The sequence below is a fragment of the Ictidomys tridecemlineatus genome, chromosome 2 (genome assembly GCF_052094955.1).
Source record: "Ictidomys tridecemlineatus isolate mIctTri1 chromosome 2, mIctTri1.hap1, whole genome shotgun sequence".
In the NCBI taxonomy this organism is placed as follows: Eukaryota; Metazoa; Chordata; class Mammalia; order Rodentia; family Sciuridae; genus Ictidomys; species Ictidomys tridecemlineatus.
The window spans coordinates 125,198,062-125,221,406 of NC_135478.1; the positions used below are offsets into that span (position 1 = coordinate 125,198,062).

Here is a 23,345-nt window from a genome sequence, read left to right on the forward strand (position 1 = left end):
ATTTGGGATTCTCTAACTGTCTGGCCTCACAGGAGTAAGACTTTAAAAGAGTTTGATAGCTTGAATACCTAGGTCTTCATGACTAATGTATACCATCATGAACAAGCTGAGAGCAAATTTGCAAAGTGTAGAAAGTGGTCAGCATTTCAAGCATGCATACTTCTCTGGCCAGAGCTCCAGGGAAAGCAAAATATTAACCTGTCTCTGCAATGCCAGGAGTCATTAATATTTTACAAACTACTGTTACTGTATAAATAAATGCCTGTTAAATTGAATTGAAACAGAAGTAATAAATGTGAGGGAGAAGACTGTGTTTACAGAGTTCTAAACTTGGTTGTATGAATTAAACAAAACCTTTCTCACCTCACAGTGCAGAACATCAGCACTACCAGAGGAGAAATTGTTAAATAGGTTCAACAAACACTGGACTCGTCAGGTACATTTTCTTCTGTTGTAGAGGTGAGGCTACACTTGAGAAAGAGGATTTATTTCTGCTGAGGATCTCACCAACACCATTCTACAAATCTCAAATGTCTCAGGAAGAATAATAGACAGGGGTAAACTTTCTTAGATCACCTCCAAATAGCTGCTGACCTCATTTCCCTCAATGTCTGGTGGTGAAATCTACATAAAGGGTATTAGGATCAAGGAGGAGAAATCACAAGGAGAAACTATGAGGAGAAATCATAACTTCATTCAATTTTCTGCCTTTATGCCTTTGAATCAGTCTTTCTTTCAATACGGTCTTTAATTGAGTCCTTATCAAACTTTTCCTATTCTTAATTTTCCACAACTTCCAACAATATGATGTATTTTTTTACTAGTTCAATTGTTCTCTGTTTTTATATTTCTTTATTGTTATATATTTTTGAGTTATGCAATGTTTCTATCAATAAAAGATCAAAAGGTTGAACGTAAGAAGTTATAGGAATGATGTAGCGTACATCAGGTATAGAATAATGATCATCCCAAAATGTCTATGTCCTTTCCCAGAATCTGTGTTTATGTTGAGTTATATGGCCAAGGGGGATTGAGGTTGGAGATGAAATGAAGATTTTTAATCAACTGACCTTAAAATGAGAGGACTCTCCCTGACCTAATGAAATTCACATTGACATAATGAATTTACAAGGGAAGTGAGAATTGGAAGAGAGTGTCAGAAGGTAGAGAATGTAGCTATGAGCCAAGGAAGGCAAGTGATCTCTAGAGACTACAAAAAGCAAAAGAAAAATACTTTGCTATTCCTTGAACTTCACTCAGTGAGATATAGACTTCTAATCTATAGTACGGGATGAAAATAAATTTGTGTTATTTAAGGCCACTAAGTTTTTAGTAATTAACTGTAGGAAATGAAAAATATATGAGAAAATGTTCAACATCTCTAGCAATTAGAGAATGCAAATTAAAACTACACTGAGATTTTATCTCACTTCAATCAGAAAGGCAGCAATCAGGAATACTAGCAACAATAAATGTGGGTGAGGGTGAAAAGGGAACACTCCAACATTGCTGGTGAGACAGCAAACTGATGAAACCACTCTGAAAAGCAATATGGAGACTCCTCAGAAAACTTGGAATGGAAACAGCATTCCACCCAGTTATCCCACTCCTTGGCATATACTCAAAGGACTTAAAAACAGCAGCTACATCAATGTTTACCGTGGCTCAATTCTCAATAGCTAAGCTATGGAACCAAACTAAGTGCCAAACAACAGATGAATGGATAAAGAAAATGTGGTATATGTACACAATTGAATATTACTCTGCCATAAAAATGAATGACTGTATGACATTTTCTGGTAAATGGATGAATCTGGAGACTATTATGTTAAGTGAAATAAGCCAATATCCCCAAAAAACAAAGGCCAGATGTTCTCTCTGATATGTGGAAGCTAACCTGCAATGCGGGGGGTGGGCAGGGGAAGAATTAAAGTTTATTAGATTAGACACAGTGGAATGAAGGGAAGGGAGGGGAACTGGAATAGGAAAACCAGAAGGATGATTCTGACATAACTTTCCTATGCACATATATGAATATACCACAGCGAATCACAACATCATTTACAAGCACAAGACTTAGATTGTAATTAGAATAAGATGTATTCCATGTTTGCTTAATTAAGTCAAATTATACTCTACTGTCATGTATAACCAAAAAGAACAAAAATAAAACAAAAAATTAAACTAAAAATACATAAATCTATAAGAGGAAAAATGATCAGAAAGTACAGAGAACTTAGAACTATTTTGATTTCAAAAAGTAATATTACTGAGAAAGCCCCATACTGGAGGGAACTATTAATTTTGTATAGTCATGCCCACTCAGGAGCAAATTCGTGGGTGACTAAAAGATCTATAGACATCACTTCTATTCTTTTTTTATTAAAAATCTACTTGTGCTATTCTGGCACATTTTGAACATACAATAAGATACACCTTTATATAGTCATGATTAGAATGGATATCTATGATGATTGAGAAAATATGCATGTAATTATATGGTGATGATAATTTTTATTAATATGATGATATTTATAATCATCCAGTATTATAAAGATAACATATCAATTACATATTATATAAGCATTATATACAAATAATACATATGTGTATGTTATTCATTTTATATAGCATGCAAATAAAGCATTAGAATTATTTTATAGAATAGCCAAGAAATTTTTCAGAGGTCATATACTTTCTGTCTAGAAGGAAAATAAAACTGCATCATAGGAAAGTAAATACTCAATTCTAAACTAAAAATAATACCTTCAGAGGACTGCTGTATTTCTTTAGCTGGAGATATTTCTTACACTCTTATGGTTGGGAAAAAATAGTTCTTTGATGCTTCAGGATACTTTTAAAACCATGATTAAAAAACTGTGGTTTGAGTAATAATTCATGGCAGCACACTGTCATAAATTTAAGACTATTAGGTCAATTGTTTTGTACTTTTCATTTATAGCCAACCACAAATTTCTATATACTTCACTTTTTAATCTAACAGCTTGTATTAAGTAGATAAAGCTATGAGAACAGAATACATAAAAAGCTTCAATTTTCTAGTGTGATTCTAAGATAATAAACCTTCCTAGTCAGTATTCAGAGCAAAGTAAAAAGAGAAATCTGGATGTATTTCTGGAAGTCATTGCAATCAGAATGAAAGCAGAGAACAAATCCTTGAAGAGTGGTATCTCTGAATTTAATTACTGGGTTATATCTTCAAATAATTCAGACAATCAATGTTAATTTCCCATAATATTCAAGTAGCCAAAATTCTGTATGTATTGGAAAAGTTTAAGAATTCTTAAGTTTTCACAATTGAACACATTAAGGTTGAGGTATGTACCTTTGAGAAAAACCATATAAGTTTGTATGATTGTGCCACATGTTATCAATTGGTGAAAAGTGTTTGGAGAATTTTGTTTACCTTACCGTATATCATTTCATGAACTGAATGTTAACTGAATAAAATGTAAATCACCATAATTCTGCCACTTAAGGTAACTGAAGTCTATATTTGATACATATTTTACATTTTTAGAGTTGATACTGACACTGCTACTATATCTTTACTCAATTAATCATATTTGGGTTTTTTAGACTTTCAAATTGTTGTCTTTACAAATAACTGTGTAAAAAGTCTCATAGAGGTAAATCTTTGTCACTGCCAAGAATTTTTCATAGGACTGGTTTCCAGAAGTCAAATTGTTTAATCAGTGAAAATATGTAATTTCAAGATATTAAGCTAATTTCAAGTTATTTTTTATTAGAAAGCATATGCATGTTCAGATACCTGTAAATCAAGAACATTAAAACATTGACATTGATTTTGCCTTTATGGTATGTGTGTGTCTGTGTGTGTCTGTGTGAATTATTTACTCTTATTCATTTCTACATTTTTCTATTGGAAGTTTTATAGCTTTGGGTTTGAAATTTTAACATTAATGGATATTGCAAGTATTTTCTAAAGTATCAAATGTACCTATATCTAGTCATTTTTTAAATATATAACTTAACATTATATGCATGCACTTTTAAATAAAACAATAACTGAGATTTTAACCTTTTTTACTATTTTTTTTTGTGTGTGTGTGTGCATGTGCAAAGAGTGGAAAAGAGAGATGAAAAGTGACACAGACTACACAGAGTAAAGAATAAGATAAATCCTAATGTCTGGATACTTAATTTTTACTGGGCCTCATGCTTTATTTCTAAACCCTTAAACCCACTTTACTTTTTAAGACATTCAGATGTTAGATTTATATAAATGTAATCCTTTCTCTTGGATTATATACTATCTCTCTTTGTCAATGTTTTCATGACTGCTCAAATATTTACTCTTCAAAATAGATTTTTCAATCATTTTGTCCAGAACAGGAAAAAAAATACATGCTATTGAGAGTTTAATTGAAAAAGTAACATACAGATATAAAGTTAAGGAGCATATTGACATGTTTGCAATAGTGATACTTTCCACCTACAAACATAACAATTCTGTTCATTCAATTATTGGTATCCTTTGCCAAGTTCTATTGTCTTTTCAAAATATTATTTTTAAATGATGTAAAGAATCCTGCTCTATATAAGACAAAACAAATGCATTCGGTAGAAGAAAAATCTGCCTCCTCTCAGTGTCCTGTGCTTACTTAGTTAGATCTTCTGTCTCTTGCAGACAATACAATAATGGGTGGTCTATGGGCCTCCTGTATGGGCCTTCAATTAGCTCATATTCTAAGGCTCTACTGGTTGCATGCCTTCTTCTGCATGTAGGACGTGATCTGCACAATTGTTCATGTTGTTATCAACTTACCTCCAACCTTTTGAACTAGCTTATTGAAACTCTTGTCCCATCCTCAGCCTCTTCTGGACTTTCAGCTTCAGATTGCAGAGCTCTACGCAACTATAGTCAGCAGTAAAGTTCTTCCCTCTTTTTCCTTCTGGAAGATGATTCTCATAGCATAGAGGATCAGTGTCATTTTTTTATAATACAAGATCCCTACCATGAACAATTGGTAGTTGGACACATAGGTCATTTAGGAAGCCATGAATCCATGCCCCAGGTACATTCGGTCTTTCTTTCTCCCACAAAAATTTGGGGTACCATCTGTCACAAAGAATAAGGTAGCTGGCCTTCACTCTGGCTGCTTGTCTTAGACTAACCTTTTGTCCCTCAGTTCTGGATTGCAGAGAATCATACCCTCTCACAGTGGATCAGAGTTCAAGTTCAACTTCCTTTTCTAGTCAAAGATCTCGAATACCCTGCCCTAGGAGCAATCACTGTTAGTTAATATTCTTTCAGAGATATTCTAGGCAACACAATCATCTGTGTGAATTTTCATATATAAAATTTATATAATTACATTTTCATTCATTTATATTAGTCTCCACTACTCACTGTTTGACATTTTGTTATTTCACAAAAATATATAGTTCTCAGAAATAACTTCTTATGTGTCCACAGAATAGAAAACATCAACATGCAAAACTCCTAAGTGTTATTCTATTATATATTAAACAATTCAATATTTATAGATTTTTATGTGGTTTACTATTGTAAACAAAGAAGTATCATTAGGGATGTGATTTTCATACTTCAAAATCCCAAATTGATAGGATAATTTTCTAGGTGAAGAGGGTTGGCTTTTCAATATTGATCGACCTGTAAGACTATCATCCTAAAACATTACTCTGCTTGCCCTCCAATCAACATGCAGTTATTTGCAAAGCTGGCACTTGAAAATTAATGTCATATTAATGTTTTTATTTCCATTTTTCTTGTTATGAATGTTATAGCCACTATTTTCATATTTAATAGGCCATTTATAATTCTGTTTTATGATATGTCAATTTATGCTGCTGGTCTATTGTTCTGCTAGTATCTTTCTTCTTACTGTCTTGTAGCTCATTAATCTAGGAAATATATAAATTTATCTCAAATCAAATATTCAAAGATTTCAAAGTTTGTTATTTTTATTTCAACTGTTTAAATAGTGACTGCTCAATTATTTTTGTCAATTATTTTTATTTTCAATGGTAAATTTATTTGATTTGGAATGATTTGGGCATTTGTATCATATTAAAAATTGCATTCTTTAGTTTGGGTAATTTTAAGAAATCCCTTGGTTTTAGTAATTACTGTTTTCACACATTTTTTCCCATGTCACTACTTTGGAATTTTATACATTATATGCATATAAGATTGCCATTTTTGGTTGTCAAGAGAAAAGTATAGTTAATTTTGTATGGTTCACCATAAAACATGCATACATCATGTGCTCCAAATTAGCATAATGTTAATAAGTTAAAAATGAGACTCAAATATGAATGTGCATATGTCTATGAACTTATCAGTATTTTTTCATAAAGCACTGTAAATAAGATACAGATATTAAATTTACTCAAAATCTTTTCATCATTTAAGATAATTTCTTTTTCTTATTTGAATTATTTTATTTATTACTTTTCTATTTTTACTTTTTCTCCCTAGGTATAACATCTATCTGCAATGGGCAAATTAGAGCTCTGACATGTTATTTGTTTATGTCTACCAGTATTTTATTTGGTACTTTTTAAAAAGTATTTATTTTTTAGTTGTAGTTAGATACAATACCCTTATTTAGTTATTTTTATGTGGTGCTGAGGATCAAACCCAGAGCCTTGCATGTGCTAAGTGAGCTCTCTACCACTGAGCCACAACCCTAACTCTTATTTGGTACTTTTAATTGGTGGTTAGAATCAAGAGCCTACTACAGTTTCTATGAATCTGTGCAAAGACTTTTCATATTAGGATCATTCTTTGTCCATGAAAATAACTGAGAATAAGAACACAGAAGCTATCTTTCCACACTCAAGAAAATCTAGACCCATTATATAAGAATGCATTTTGATAGGCGCAATGGTGCACATCTGTAATCCCAGGGGCTTGGGAGGCTGAGACAGGAGGATCTCAAATTCAAATCCAGCCTGAGCAACTTTGAAGTGCTAAGCAACCAAGTGAGACCCTGTCTCTAAAAATATACAAAATAGGGCTGGGGATGTGACTCAGTAGTTGAGTACCCCTGAGTTCAATCCGTGGTACCAAAAGCAACAACAACAAAAAAGATATTTTATTTTAATTTTCACAGAACTACTACTTACATTTATTAACTTTTATTTTCTAAAGTAAGATCTTTGCATTTTTCCAGAGAAGAGCACTTACAGTGAGGATTCACAGAGCCCACCAATCTCAGGCCTAGTTCTAGGATATGAAATTCTGTTACTCTTCTTCTCTGTCTCCCTCACCCCTTCTCTTATCAACCTTAGCAATTTTTCTTACTACACAGATACTTAATATAATTAATAAAATGAACTTGGTTTTTTAAAAAGAACCTAGGAATTTTGTCAATTCTGACTTTAGTCCTATAATTACTTTAGAATCAAGGAAAACAAAAAAAGACCCAAATACTTTTCTGGAATTAAACCACTGAAGTAAACAAGTGAAAAAAGCATCCAAATATAAACAAGATAACCTAGCATACCACCTTTATAACAACACACTTGGAAATTATCCATTTTTGTTCTATTTTTATATCATGTATATTTTATATTCTTAGGTCTAACGGGTTAGAATCATTAATTCTAAAAAATACTGTATAATCAACATTTTTAAAACACAATCTGCAAAAATACATGATCAGAATATCTCTGGAATTTCTTCATATAGATGTCTTAGTGCTATTTCAGGTGTGATGTGGAATTCTGGCTTCCACCACACCTCCTCCAGCCTGTCCCAATGTTGTCTAAACCTCACTAAACAAATAGAATCACAAGTCATTTATTACTCTCAATGCCATGTCAAATACAACCATTGTACATGGTTCTTACACCATCTCCATTTCAGTTAATGATCTCTCAGATTTCATAAGTCAAATCTATTGGTTTACATTTTTCTAGAACTGTATTACCTAAAAGAGTGTATAAAATACTTTTAATTTAAAAATTCAATTATTTCCATTTCTTATTTTTAAAGTAATAGTAGTGTGCAGTTTAAAATGGATAAGTGTATAAAATCAAATCTAATTGTATATGTGAGTTGAAGATTTCTACAAGGTTGCAGAGGTCTGAAGTAGTCCTTAATGAAGCAGGACAGAGGAAGCTTAAATTAGAGGACATGCTGAGCTGAGGGACGGACGCCTGCAGGAGAGAAGGTGAAAGCATAGCCTGCAGCAAAAGGCAGATGATTGAGGTTTGGAGATGTGCTTATGAATGTGTGTAAGGATGAGTCACAGGAATACAGAGTGGCCAGCCCATAGAAATGCAATACAACACAGAGAAGGGTCATTTCTGGCTTTAGATCCAGCACATTCAAAACAGCATAGATTGTAAACAGGTACTTAGACAAAATATTGAAATATGTATCTCTTAAGGAACTGAATGAACTTCAGGAGAGGTCTGGGACAGATATGGAGTCAGTAATACCTCACATCAAAGTTTTCTACTCTTTAAGACAGCAAAAGCCAGACACTAAATGGAATAAAGACAGATTTTATTTAGTAAAAATAAATAGATACTCAAACTCAGTACAACCTCAGCTCAGCTTTGCCAAAATATAAGGCAGGAGACATTCTGAAGGAAAGGCACTGGAGGATGTTAGGGTGTTAGGGTCCATGTGGCTAGGTCATATGGATTTCTAATCAGTGTTTTCACAGAGAAGCAACCTTCTCATATTTTTGGCAGGAGGTAGTGTGCAAACTGAAATAAGATGACCACTAAAATTTAAAGGCCCTTCTCCACCAGAGGGACTAGGAAAGAGGGAGTTTTCTCCTCCAGTGTTTGTTTTCAATAGAAAAACTCTCAGACACTTTAGGAGGCAGTTCTTGGGGATGGAAGATTTATATTTTCAAGAGGCAGAGAAAGGATTCATAACTGAAAATTTTCCAAAGTAACTGCTCTAAGAGGAGCTCTACAAACCTGTCTGTCTAATCCTGGGTTTGGGTTGAAACAAATATTAAATTCTCCTGAACTCCTCGCTGTGCTTTTTTTTTTAGGTAGATGGGGCCATATTAAGAACATGGCCCTAATGTACTAAAAGCCATGCTAGAGTTTGGTGAAAACTCTTAATGCAGGAGTTTGGATGAGTTTGTTATGTTTTAAATGTGAATGGTTGATTGACATATTTGAGAAGGGTTGGCAATTAGATATAAAAAGACACAGTTTTTTTTAAAAAGGGGAGGGAAATAATCCTAAAGAAAATAATTATTAAGATTCAGAAAAGAGAGAATTAAGCAACATCAGACTAAAACTAAATAATATGATAATCCAAGAATTTATAATTTCACAGAAAGAACTTGGACATTTATATATTTATATGCATGTGTTTCTATAATAAATCAACTTAATTTAATCAAATAGATTGAAAATTATATTTTAAAAAACAAGAAAAAAGAATGTGAGATAAAATATGAAAATCTTATTAGTTGTTGTTGTTGTTTGTGGCTCTGGGGAAGGAACCCCTGGTCTGGTCTTGTGCATTCTAGGCAAGCATTATACCACTGGGCTACATCCCTAGCCAAAGAATGAAAATAAACATATAAAAAGATGTAGATGTATAAGAAAATGGAGAATCAGACAAAGGGAAATGCTTGTGCTATTCAGGTCAATAGGCAACAGACTGCACAATTAGTGAAAAAACATCCACAACTAAATCCCTAAGTGTGAAATGTTAATGTATCATAATAGCCTGCAAAACAAAAATAAAATCATCAAAGAAAAAATAGGGAGCATTTGAATGTTAGGTTTCCTGTTGGTATGCAGCTCACCAGAGATTGATTTATAAAGGTCTTTAAATACTGAAGAAAAATTCAAAATTAAAAGACCAGTCGTTTCTCAGAATAGAAAATAAATGTTAAGGCAGTATGAATAAATCTTCAATTTACACATCAATTTCGAGTATAGCACATGTAAGCACCTCTATGATCCCAAATGACCCTTGGATATCATGAAAACAAAGTGTTCCAACTATTTCAACTTTAATAAATCCAGAGATTATACCAAAACAGAAGAGTGCAATACAGGAAGCAGCTCAAATTTGATTCAAGAATAGCTTGTCTAAATGTCACAGGGATCAAAACTGGGCCTAGAGAAAGGAAAGTTTTGCAATAAACCATCTGAAATAGTGGTAATTATTCTCTGGCCATTTATACTCAGAATTATTCTTAAATATAATTACACTTAATAGTGTGAGTATTATTGCAATAGGGGTGTGGTGATTGGTAGGTGCAAGTGGTAGAAAGGGTAACATGATCTAAGGAAAAATGAAAACTAACACTGGATTTTGTGATGGGATCGGCTGAAAATCAAGGAATATGACGACACACTGGAAAGAGAATGTAGGAAAGAGGAACCTGGAGGAGGTGGTGGGAAAGAACAGCTCTTTTATCAGTGTTTGGGAGATAGAACATTTTTTTTGTGGATTGGCCTCAGGTTTATGGATGTTCAGATGAAGGTAGCCCACCCGGACCCCAACCTTTTTCTCATTCTACTCCATCTGTGTAAGAATTAGGATGGATCCTATATTCTGCCATAAAGATGACTGGCGTGTTTATATTTTAGTGTTTCTTTTTCCAAATTTTCTCTTGATTGGACTGTTTTATTTGGAATTTGGAAGAGTTTTCCTGAAAGGCTGCCAGCCAATTGCCATTTTGTCCTAGTATTCATTCCATGGATCAGCATCAGTTGAGAGTGCTGGCCTTTCTAAAGGTCTTTTTTCTGATGTGAATGAATTACATTCATGAAACATTCTTTGCCAGTAGAGCTCTAGAGACCTACAATGGCAGAAGAGGAGGGAGAGATTTTTCTGCTTTCTTTTTTTCTTGTAATTTGTTTTATGCACTTTCTTCTAAGGCTAATCAGTTTATAAGTTTTAGTTTTGTCTTTGAAATTCTGGAAATAGTTAATTGTAAGAATTTCCTACTCAGCAAAACTCTAACGCATTTTTGCAAAGATTTCAGATACAATGTTTCTACACATATGATGTCTCTATTATTTTCCAAAAGCTTAGTATTTGGGTTTGAATTGCTTTGATCCAAGAAAATTTTCAGGAGTATATGTTCAATTTTTCACTAGTTGCATTTGTTGTAACACTTTTATTAGTAATATGTAGGTTTAGTTAATTGTAGCCTCCACCCAAAATGTCTCTGGAATTTCTTCATATGGATGTCTTAGTGCTACTTCAGTTGTGATGTGGAATTCTGGTTTTCACCACTCCTCCTCCATCTTGTTCCTCTTCCAGTCTTGTCTGAACAACACTAGACAAATGATACCACAAGTCATTTAATACTCCAAATACTCATGGCAAATACAAGTGTTGTATTTAGTTCTTATACCCATCTCCATATCAGATATGTCACAAAATTCCTTCTTACCTGTGTGCAGATCTGTTCTCTCCACTTCTCTTCTATCTCCACATTTTGTTCTAATTATATTACTTCTCACTTATGCTACTGCACAGTGTCCTCACTCATATTCCTACTGCTAGGTTTGCATCCTGCCATCAATTTACTCAGCAGCCAGCATGAACTTAAAATAGAAAGCAGATCTTGGAATCATTCCCATTGTATGTGATACAAAATATAATCTATTTACAATGGAATATTTGGCTATATATAAATTGGTGCATGCGTAATTCATAGGTTTTGGCTCTTTTCACACTTTCCCTCATTCACTGAACTTTCTGCTGATGCAATTCCTAAGTTCATTCCTGGTTCAGTGCTATTCAACTTTCAGCCCCTCTGGCTGGAAATGACTGCTGCTCCATTTATTTTCATAGCTGGCCCATTTGCTTCTTAGCAATGACACTTAAATGACACTTCTCATGGAGACCACTTTTCCTTAACCAGCAGAAGTGAACACTCATTCCTTACTTATACATTTTCTGTTATAAACCTTATCTTTTCTTAATTATGTGATTGCCAAACCTTTAGGAAAGGTTGAAACAGTGTTCACAGTATTTAAGATATTAACCCTGTTTTAATTATAGTATAGACTACCTCTATTAATATTTAACTGAACAATATTAATTGAATATTTAAGTCAGGAATTATTAACATCATTAATAAAATAATGTCTAAGTCAACCTTCCATTGGTAATTTTAGTAATTCATGAAGGAATTGAGTGAGTCTCATTAAGATAAGTCAGATAAAATTGTCTACATTCTCTATAATGACCAACAAGAAATCTAAAAAGAAACAGGCAAATTATTCCTTACAAAGAAAAAAAAAAGCCAGAACACACTGGCACATATTTGTTACACATTGAGTGGAAACTTCACTCATCACAGGATTCACAGGAGTACCATGAAAATCTTTAGAAGAATTTTTTTTTTATGGAAAGGGATTATCTTTGGTGGTAGTCATAACAATATTCTAGGGAAAAAATACTTATGCTGAACTAAAGGCTGGAAGTTAGAGATGGATAACTGGAAAACATTATTTACTCTTTCTTATTGTTAATAGTAGCTTCTTAGTAGAAAAAAAAATTATTTGCTGGTCCAATTCACATTACACCGGAAGATGTGCATAGTTTATGTATTTGACACCATGTTGTATTCAATCTTAAGATATATAACCACATTAAAAGTAGAGTGTAAATAAAGAAAAAGGGTAGCATCAACATAAAATTGTGGGAAGGATGAGCTATGCAATATTTAGGGGACAATCAGGATTTTTGAAGGCACAAAATATGTTCCACTAGGCATTTAGAATGATGTCTGTAGCATGTAGAGGTTAGAGAAGCTAACTCACAAAAGCAAAGAAAAACCAAATGCTTTAGGTTTGCCTATTGGCAACTAGAGATTACTTTCTGCTATAATATGACAGACACAAATGCAGCGGAACCCAATTGGCATGGAAAAGTGTGAGTGATTTGGCAGGGACATTGGGCCTGAGAATGGAGCTCTCCATGGTGCTGAAGTAGATACAAATATTTTGCTTCTACAACAATAATTTTATCCTTCTTTTAGTTCACCCCTGAGGAATCCCAAACATTTCTCAAATATTCTCAGGACATCAATATTGCATCTAGGGTCAGTAGTTTAAACATCTGTCATTTTAGATAAACTTAGTCTTGATTTTTTCTTGATAAACATTTATTTATCAATAAGCGTATATATTTTCTCTCAATCTATAATGAGTAATTGGTGAGAATAATGTAATATGTGGAATGCTGGCATCTGTATTGCAAATGTTTCTACATTATGCCTTTTTTACCTAATGAGACACTATTATTATTTCTATGAAATCTCTCATTGAAGCTTATCTGGTGTGTTTTGAAGTTCAATTATGCAAGCACCATAAGTGAAAACGTATGTTTTTTAAAAAGAAATATCTTAAAATAGAATGCAATTGGTCCTCTATATATGTTTATTCATACATTCAACTAACTAAGGATAAAAACAATTTTAAAAAAAGTAAACACTGAACGTATACAGATATTTTTCTTGTCATTATTACCTAAACAATACAGGATAACATATACTTGCATAATATTTACCTTGTATAAGAAATCTAAATATGATTTAAATTATACTGGAAGATGTGCATAGTTTATGTACAAATACTATGACATTTTATATAAAGGATTGGGCATTTGGGAATTTCGGTATCTACAGAATGTCTAAAACCCCACAGATACTGAGGGATGACTGTACAAATTTTTTTATATTTAATTGAGTCCAAATTTTAAAAACTTAAACATTAAGCAATTGGATAGAATAATTAAAATCTTTTATGGGTAGAAAAGATGCTAGAATAACAAACCAAGATTTAGAAATGGGATTGCTGAGAGCCATAACCAAGTAGGAATGATGCATGGCATTTTGGGGTTGAAAGGTGACCCTGCTCAGGGATTAGGGTGGCTCCGAGTTTAGGATTTAGGGTGGATCCTGCTGGGAATAGGGCGGCGCCAAGATTAGGGCATATCCTGCTGCCTCAGGCGCCCGCTCTTTGGAGTTGCCATTGAGTTCTCCCTGGGTTCTCAGAGAATTGGTAAGCATAGCTGGGAGGAGGGAGTGTATTTCCCAAGTAGTGTGGGTAGAGTGTCGGTGAGAGTTCGAGGAATAAAGAGTTGCTGTTTGAATCTACAAGGCTTCGTGGTGGCAGTTATTTTGCGCCCAGAAAGACTGCGGCATGGGATGAACATTACCACAGAAAAGAAATGTGCCATTCAAATAAAACTATGTGATAAGCATAAACATGACCATGGAATTGATATTCTCTTCTTAAAAAGGAATCTTCCCAAACACTTGTCATGTTAAATTACTGGCTTTCAATACTATCTATGGAGTAAGTCTATCTTGGGATTGATGGAGTTTTTAAAAATATTTTGATTTTAAATATCAATGCCCTATCCTTAAAGTCTAATTGTACATACCCCATTTTAAAAAAGCCTCCCTGCAACTCCAATATGAAGTCAAGGTTAACAGTTAAACTGATTTTCATGGTGGGGAACTAAAATGAGCCATCAGTGCTCTTGGCCATTGTTTAAGACCTACAGTTTCTATTCTCAGATTTTGACCCTGGCTCTCCAATCTTGGAACTGTACTGAGTCTCACCAATAGTCAAAACTTGTATTTTCCTGAAAGACACAGAATTAGCTGACATAAACCAGAAAACTGGCTTTTAATCCTTCTCTGCTTGTTGTAGAAACATTTACCCACATTTACTCTGATCTCATATAATTCAATCCCTGTCACTATCAATTTGCAAGAACAGATATTTACACAATCTCTAAGGAATTTGTATGTTGGAGGTAAAAGAAATTTGATGTATCCTTTGTCCAAGATGTTTGAAGATCATCTTAATCAGTAAATGACATAATTGATCAGTATTGTCATTCACCATCTGATGACTTGGGTTCACCCTAGGAATGGCAATAAGGCAAAAGCTCTTTGTGAAATATGTCACAGAGTTATATTTCCTGTTTCTGGCTTTGGAAAACAAATATGTTTTCCAAATAAAATTATTTCTTTTATTTTTAGTTTGGTTATATGAGTGCATTTGTGGATGACAACCACTGAGAATGATTTCTCTATAATGGTTTTTGTATCAGCTCAGCTACAGTCTTTTGTTGTTCTGTTGGATTACAAGAAAAACAGCTGCATCAGTTCAGTGGATTTCTGGGCTGCAAGCAGAAGGAAGCACATAGAACTGGCCACAGCTGAGGCAATGTGAATTGGTCTCCTACTCTCCAGATAACTCAGTAGAGAGTGTCTAAAGAAGATACAATGCTATTATTCTCTGTCTTGGAGGCAAATCTCCATTAGGACCAGTTTCTCTTTTTCTGATACTGAAAGTTTATTTTCTTGGTTATAGGGCAGAAAGAATATAATTCTTCATGCATCCAATATATTGTCTATTTAGTTTTTGTCCATGTGTTTATGCTATGTTCAGACAAATTTGTGGACTTTAGCACTCTCATTCCAAATTCTTGATATTCTAGTGCTAAGTTACCACCCACCTTTAAATAAGTCTCTTCCCCTATACCCTCCAAAAATTTTACTTATGAGAAAGTAAGCAACCACAACACCTCTATTTACTCAGGCAATGTATGTGTGGGCTATGTGAGCCAAGGGCAAACCAACCTGAAAATGGTAAGTGACTCAAGAATTAATTTATCATACTGGCAATTACATAAGACTTGTACTATATCTTACCCAATATTTACTCCTTGTTTAGGATCTGTGGCTGGCCAAACTTAACATTTTATGGCAGTAACATTAAACTTATTATTTGACCTTAGAGGATTTTTTAACAAATGCACTATTTATTCCAGTGTCAGATCTTGACTCTTCATTGTCTGCAATGCAATTTGCCCTCTTGTGCCTTCCAGCAAACAGCACGCGGATGGTTACAACTCTTGGAATCAGATAATAAAGTGACCTGTGGGTCAGAACAGCAAAGACATTTTGGCATTGAATGATACTTTAATAGCTCCTGCAGACCTCCTGTGAATAGGGTCACCTGGAAACAGTCTTTTTCCTTCCACTTTCCATTATTTTTTTATTTTATTTTAACCAGCCCTGATTGTTCTCTTTCTTCAACCACTGATGGAGTTTTCATTTTAACTTGGATTAGAGCATGCCTAGTTTTGAATTTTAAATTAGCAAATCACTTATATTCTGAGACCTGAATTTTTATAAATGTACACATTAATGAAAGGTCTTAATAACTCAATAAATAACAAAACTACATCACTATAAGCTGCATCCAATACACACATACTAATGTATGTGTATATGTGTGTGTATATGTGTGTGTGTGTGTGCATATATACAATATTTTTACCTCAATATGTTTTCCATCCAAATATGAAATAGATATACTCCATTACTGCCTCAACATGTTTAGGGTTTTAGTATTATGCTACATTCACTTTTGAAGCAGAATTTTCATGTATTTTAATTTTGTAAGATATTAACCTTATTATTTGACCCTTACAAATGAGGTCAACTAATGAAAGTAATCCATGTGTTCTTAAAAAAAAAAAAAAAGATATGGGTCCAGTTGGGCAAGGTGGTACATGCCAGTAATCCCAGAGGCTCAGGGGGCCGAGGCAAGAGAATCACAATATCAAAGCCAGCCTCAGCAATGTAATGAGGCCCTAAGCAACTCAGTGAGACTCTGTCTCTAAATAAAAATATAAAAAAGGTTTGGAGATGTGGCTCAGTCGCTAAGCACCCTGGATTCATCCCCTGATCTAAACAAGAAAAGGTCTAAATTGTTACATTCCCAATCACAGATGGAATTGTTCTATCTGATTTGTTGTAACACTTAATTTCACTGACTGTAACACTATAATCTGTCACTATTAACACATTCAAATTATAATGTTGACTTCCACAATATCAGGCTCTCTATATATGATAATTTCAGTAATAATTCCCTCCTGATCACTATACCTGGTTCTTTTTGTTCCCTCACAGGACTCTCCTTAAATCTGCTCCTACTTCCCAATCAATTTTTGCAACAAAACCATAAGTATATGACTTTAAATACCATAACTCTCAAGGTCACCTGTCTCTCCAGAATGTTTATTGTCTGCATTCATTTTGGCATCCATGCATGTTTTCATCCTTTAAGCCAGGAGTGGATTTCAGAATATCTAAATTTTCAATGATATGTCAATATTTAATACTGGTCATGTAGAAAAAATAAACTTATTACTCTCTCTGCTACTTCTGTGTGTTGGAATTTTAAATGATTTCCCCAATTGTTGATTTCTCAGGATCTTAAAGGATCTGGTAGTTTCCCAAGGAAACTTGGAAGAATAATATATATTTTTTACTTTCTCATAGAAAATAATTTTTCCTTTTAAGTTTCTAAAATCTGAAAGAAAAATTCTGGGCTCTGACCATAATTTTTCAGGTACATTTTTTTTCCTGTATATTTGTAAGGATTTCTACCATAGTGAATATAGCTCCCCTGTTTAGTTACAGCCAAATTCCATGTTGACACTTTACAGAGAGTATGGGTATAAGTATGCTAAAACAGAATAAAATTACTTTGAAAAGCAAGTAGAATAATAATTGTTGTGTTTAATTTTTACATGTGTGAATGGGGTGTTTTCTAATCTGTCAAGTTGAGAGCGATATACATTTGTGTGTTCACACAGGTGTGATTTGTGTTTGTGGGTTTCTATTGAGGTGCACAAATGCATGTGTATTTGTGCAAAAAAAAAAACAAATAATATTTTATTTGAATATATCTGTTTTGGCATTCCTGAGATTGACCTCTGGATTAGAGGAGCCAACTCAGCCACCATCCTTCCTGAATCCTATACTCTCAATTGCACCTAGGCCGTATGATCAGCCAAGTTCTTTCCTTTAGTTAAGTAACTTCTACTGTCCTCTTAGCCCTTTTCATAAAACTTGCCCTTCCACAAATCATAATTATTATTCACTTAGAACATCTTCATGGTGTGTCTATCAATTTTTATTCATTGCTTATTTTTAATTGACACATCATAGTTGTATATATTTATGAAGTACAGGGTTATACTTCAATGCATGTATACAATGTGTAGTGATCATATCAAGTAATTGGAATATCCATCACCTCAAACAATTATCATTTCATTGTGTTGGGAATATTTATAATCCTATCTACTAGCTATTTTGAAACAGAAAATAAATGTGGCCAGTCACAGTTATCTATAATGCTGTAGGTCATTAGAAGTTGTTCCTCTTATACACTGCACCCTGTCCCTAGTAACCATTCCCCATCTCTCTGTACCCCATACCCTTCTGACATTCTGGTAATCACATTTCTCTTTATTTCTATGAGATCACCATGTTAGCTTCTACTTATTAGTATTTGCAGTATTTGCCTTTCTGTGCCTAATTTCACTTAAAACACACTATATCTATCATTTTGAATCCAACCTTTCTCAAGGAATAACCACCAGGAGATAAGATATTTTTAATGATTGCCATTAGTAACTGTAATAAAACAACAATATTCTATAAAAATTTTAGGACCTACTTGCTACTACCCTTGCCACAGTACTGCTGGGTGGGAGGAATCTGAAAGAAACAGGATGAGGCTTTATAAACTGAGTTTATATAAATAACCATACAGTTCAAAATATATCCAAATATATCCTTCCAATTAAGTCACCTCTTTTGACAACCTCATCTTTTTAAATTAGCACCTTCCTACGAATAATTTAATCAAGCAATCAGATTGCCTTAAAACTTAAATGAATTCATCCACATTTGGTAGGAGCTGGAGACAGTTCTGGAGCACTGAAAACTTCCAGAACAGGCTCCCTAGACTTTCAGAGAATTTTCTCAAAGAGGTTCTGAGACTGAGCTGCCAATGTGCTACCAGCTCCTGTAACTTGAGTCACACAAACTTTGTTGGGAGGGGATTGAAAAGGGCAGAGATTTGAACAGGTCCTGCCACACCAGTTGTGGAGAATTTGTCTCTGTTCTCTCATGACTTTGAGAACTTAGTTTAAATTGTTTATTCATATTTCCAATTCACCAGCAAGCATTAATGAAATCTTTTCCATCAGGCCCTTAGATTGTTGCTTGATGTACAAAGACAGGTAATATTGAAATTTAGTAAGCATCTGTCTTCAAAGTTTGCACTGGACTGTTGGAGAGAAAGGCTGTGCTTTGCAGTGTTTTCCTATATCATACTCAATTAGATGATTTGTCAATGAATACTCTGAGTTTTTGTTTGTAACTCATCTTTCTTTTAGAGGCATTTTACATTGCTTTGATTAATATGATTTTACATAGCATTAATAAGATGCTATTTCAATATCCTGTAACTGGGAACTTAACATGTCAATAATCCCAATAAACACATCATGAAGGGAAATGGTGGGAAGTTGAAAAGTACAGATGGTGAGAGAGAAAAGAAGTCCCATCGGCTTTCTGGTATTGAATGCAGGTATCTGTGAGGTGGAGAGGGTGATGAATTTGCTTCAAAATCGCTGCATGTAAGGAGCTGTCCACTAGAAATTATCAAGCAGTTTGTGACAAACTGAGTCTACGGCAAGAACTCCAAACTACACATGGACTTCCAGGCTTTCTCATGGTTTCCTGAACCCATCCTTTCTTCTCTCCTGAAATTTCCCTTCTGAGCTGCTGCCACTATGATCAATTCATAGAATTTAGTAGCAAGATATTGGTCTATGTATACTCACCTTTAAAGTTACAGAGCAGTCAAAATAATAAATAAGGTACATTTTAAGATATAGTATTGAATTATAACACAAAGAATACGATAAGATTATTTATATGGATTATATCAACATACAAATAAGGATATGGCTATTATTAGATAAATAAATAAATGAATGAATAGGGGAGAAGAGCCAGATTTTTCTCCTAAAACTTTCACTATTCAATGAAGAAGGAAAATAGAAGATCGATATCAGAATACCACAGTTACAGTTGCCATCAACCCATAGGTGATAACTAAAATGAATAGGTAAAGCTCCAAAAGGAAACAGGGAAATAACATAACATCAGATTATTTTCCCCAGAATATTTTTTAGTCATTATAGTGGTTTTAAGACATGACCCTGATTTCTTTGATAATTCTCCCCCCAAGGTGTGGAGCTCAATTCTTTCTCCTTTGAGTGCAGGCTGGCTATTCTGAATTACTTCTGAATGTAAGGACAGAAATTAGTAGGAGTTTTATAGTGGAGAAACCTGGTCAATACCACCAAATGAACAAAATTAGCCTCAGCAAAAGTAATTCCTGTTGATATAATGTATTCAACCTTGGGATTACATGAGAAGGGCAAAATGTATTTGCCCTACTTTTCTCAAAAATATAAAACCTCAGTCTAATCATGAACAAATATCAGACAAAACCAAATTGCATGACATGCTACAAAATATTTGACTCATAGTCTACAGATGTGTCAAGATCACAATCACCACAGGAGGACTAAGAAACTGTCACATATTGGAAGAGACCATGGAGATATGGTGATTGAACGCAAATCAATGTCCTCAGTTAAATCCTAGAACAGAAAATGTATATTAATGGAAAAACTTATGAAATTGGTATATATCCTGTAGTTTTGTTAATAGTGTTTTCCTTAATGCTAATTTCTTAATTTTGATAAATTTAGCATGGTTTCAAATGATTAACATTAGGAGAAACAGAAGCATAATAAGACTTCTCTGTATTATCTTTGCAACTATTCTATAAATATAAAACTATTTCACATAAAAAGTTTTGAAAATGCTGTAAACATTATTTCTGTTGATCATTGTAAGGTCAATAGATACATGATCTAAGATCCCCCGGTAGGGCCCATCAAAGTAAAATAGAAAACAAGAGTTAAGCTTTGACCATCCCAAAATTAAACCTTGGGGAAGTCATTCAAAATTGCTTACTGTTTGCTTCTTTTGGAGGAACTGTTGTTAAGAAATAGACACAGGGAGGTGAAACAGGTCACACAGCAGAAATCATTGCTTTTGGCATTGCAGTCTTTCTTAGTATTTAACAGGTTAGCCCTGGTGAAACTTCTGATGGTGAGATTAGCTGAGACTTAAATAAGAATAATTCATCCTGTTGGCTCTCTTGAACTCTGACCTGACCCCCATGCATAGAGCTACAGCTACTTAATCTTAGCCTGGAAGAGGCAGCAGGGGATCCTACATGGGAGGTGGCATCGAAATTAGTTCAGTGCATACAGATCATGACTTCTGAAGTTTACTGAAGAATCCTATAAGCAAGATCTGTGTGATCTGAGTTTTGTCATTTGTAAGATGAGTATAATGAAAGATCGTCAATAGAAACAAAACAGGAACATTAGGTAAGAGCTGTGCCATAGTAACACCCAAACCACCTTATCTTTCTGAGACACAGATGCTCAGTAAAGACAGCAGTTCTCACATTTAAAGGCAGGAAAAATTAAGTCTATGTGAAATACACATCAAATGGTTAATTAATATATGTGATTTGTTATTTTAAAATGCCATGATGATTCACTCCATTGTTTTATTCTTGTACCAGGTCTGATTTCTCTTTAATAAGTGAATTTCCATTCAATATTCTGTCCTAGTTTTTCTGTTCACAGACACTTTAAATTTTCTTGAAAGACAGTTCATCAGCATCCCAGAATATTGTGGACTGTATGTCAGGTATATGTCAGATCACTCACAAAGGGTGTGTGAATTAAATTCTTGATACTGGTCTTCAGTTGTTCCACAGCTAAGATAGTTTTTCTACAGGAGCAGGGCCACTAGATCCTTTATTCTCTTCATTTTTCTGTTCTTTTCCTATATTATTTTCCTCTTTCCTTTCTTCCCCTTCCAATCTTTCCTTCTTCCCTCCCTCCCTTTCTTCCTTGTTTTTGGTCTTTCCCCTGTGAGATATTTTATTGTTATTTGTGTAATTATTGTATCGTGGGGAAAACGTGGCTGGAAGTGGAAAAAACAATCTGGAAACTTACAGCATGATGTTGGGAAAATTATACAGCAATTACTGTGAGGACTACACAAGACTATGAGTAATAAATTCTTGATATTTTGCTAGAAGTCAAAGATACAATTCTTGAACTAAATCAGTTTGAACTCACCTTCTTTGTTGGTTCATTTTATCTTAATATTTTTTCAGGAGGAATAATTGGAATGCATCAAAATGAATAAGCAGGAGAACATTAAATATTAAAATATGTCATACTAATTATTCTATTATAACAATATCTTAAAAACAAAAGTCCCTCCTATGTTAATATACTTTCCTCACCAATATTTATTTATATTCATCATCCTTTGCTTCAATACATTCCTGGCAACTCCTATTAATTGACACTAAGAGAGCTTATTAGCTGTTTCATTACTATTTCCCAAGGTAGAGAAGTGATTGAGACTTATGAAAGGTAGTCATTGATTAAGGGGAGGAGAGCTGGAATTTGGAATAGAGCCAGGAGTTGAGACACCAAATAAATCACCTGAATAGGATAAAAGCAGTTTAGACAAGGTTTATCAAGCAAGCTTGAGGAATGTGAACAACTCAGGGTAAAGTAGAGGGCTTAAGCCAAAAACAGCACCTGCCTTGTTCCATTTTGGTGCCTGGATGCTCTGCAGCCTTTTCAACCTCAAGCCTCCTGCATCAAGACCGCTAGTATCTTTCCCTCTCTATAAGTTACTTATTACTCTGCTTTTCTTTCTAGCAGCTGACATTCACTATGAACATGTGGAGAGACTCTACGAGCCAGGAAAATAAGCACTGCTGTCTCTTCCATTTTGAGTGCTACAGAATTATTGGGAAATGCAAAGCAGCTCTCAGTAGCACTGAATTATCCTATCGCATGATTTCTGTATCTGTACTCTCTCTGAAGAGCTCAAAAAAGCTCTCAATTCTCTGCAGCAGATAGATGAATAGTTGATGAGAACCGGCAGATGAGAATTTATCTATATAACAACTCGTCTCTCTGCCCTGTCATCCTTCTCTTCAAAATTCTTTTGCAATGTTTCTATCAGTAGGTGGAAGTCTATTTTTACTACTGGAATCCCAGAAACTTCATGCACTGCTTCTACCATTATGTTATATGCCTTTTCCTTCCTAAATTTCACTGCAGTTTCTAATCTCCATGCCCTTGCTTATGCTATGTTCTCTGTCTTCTCCATCTCTCTCAGAATACTACAAATTGTGCAAGTTGAAATTGAACTATTAGCCTCCTTCCCAAGGGCTAACTGAGACACAAATCTGCACTAAGAAAATTAATAAGTAATATAGGTACATCAATCATTTGAACCTCTAGTGTTATAAATTTTGCACTTATTATATTGTAAGCTCTTGAAGAGAACATATGTTATTTACCTATGCAACTTCCT

General features: G+C 34.1%; 1 long non-coding RNA gene across 1 annotated transcript in view; it reads right to left on the reverse strand.

The window, feature by feature from the left end:
• Window positions 1-11,108: 11,108 nt before the first annotated feature.
• The window catches only part of LOC144370068 (uncharacterized), a 72,210-nt gene continuing 59,973 nt past the window's right edge, over window positions 11,109-23,345 (reverse strand). The window contains exon 3 of the long non-coding RNA XR_013430002.1: window positions 11,109-11,285. This is a non-coding gene — a long non-coding RNA (uncharacterized LOC144370068). The remainder of the gene's footprint in view (window positions 11,286-23,345) is intronic.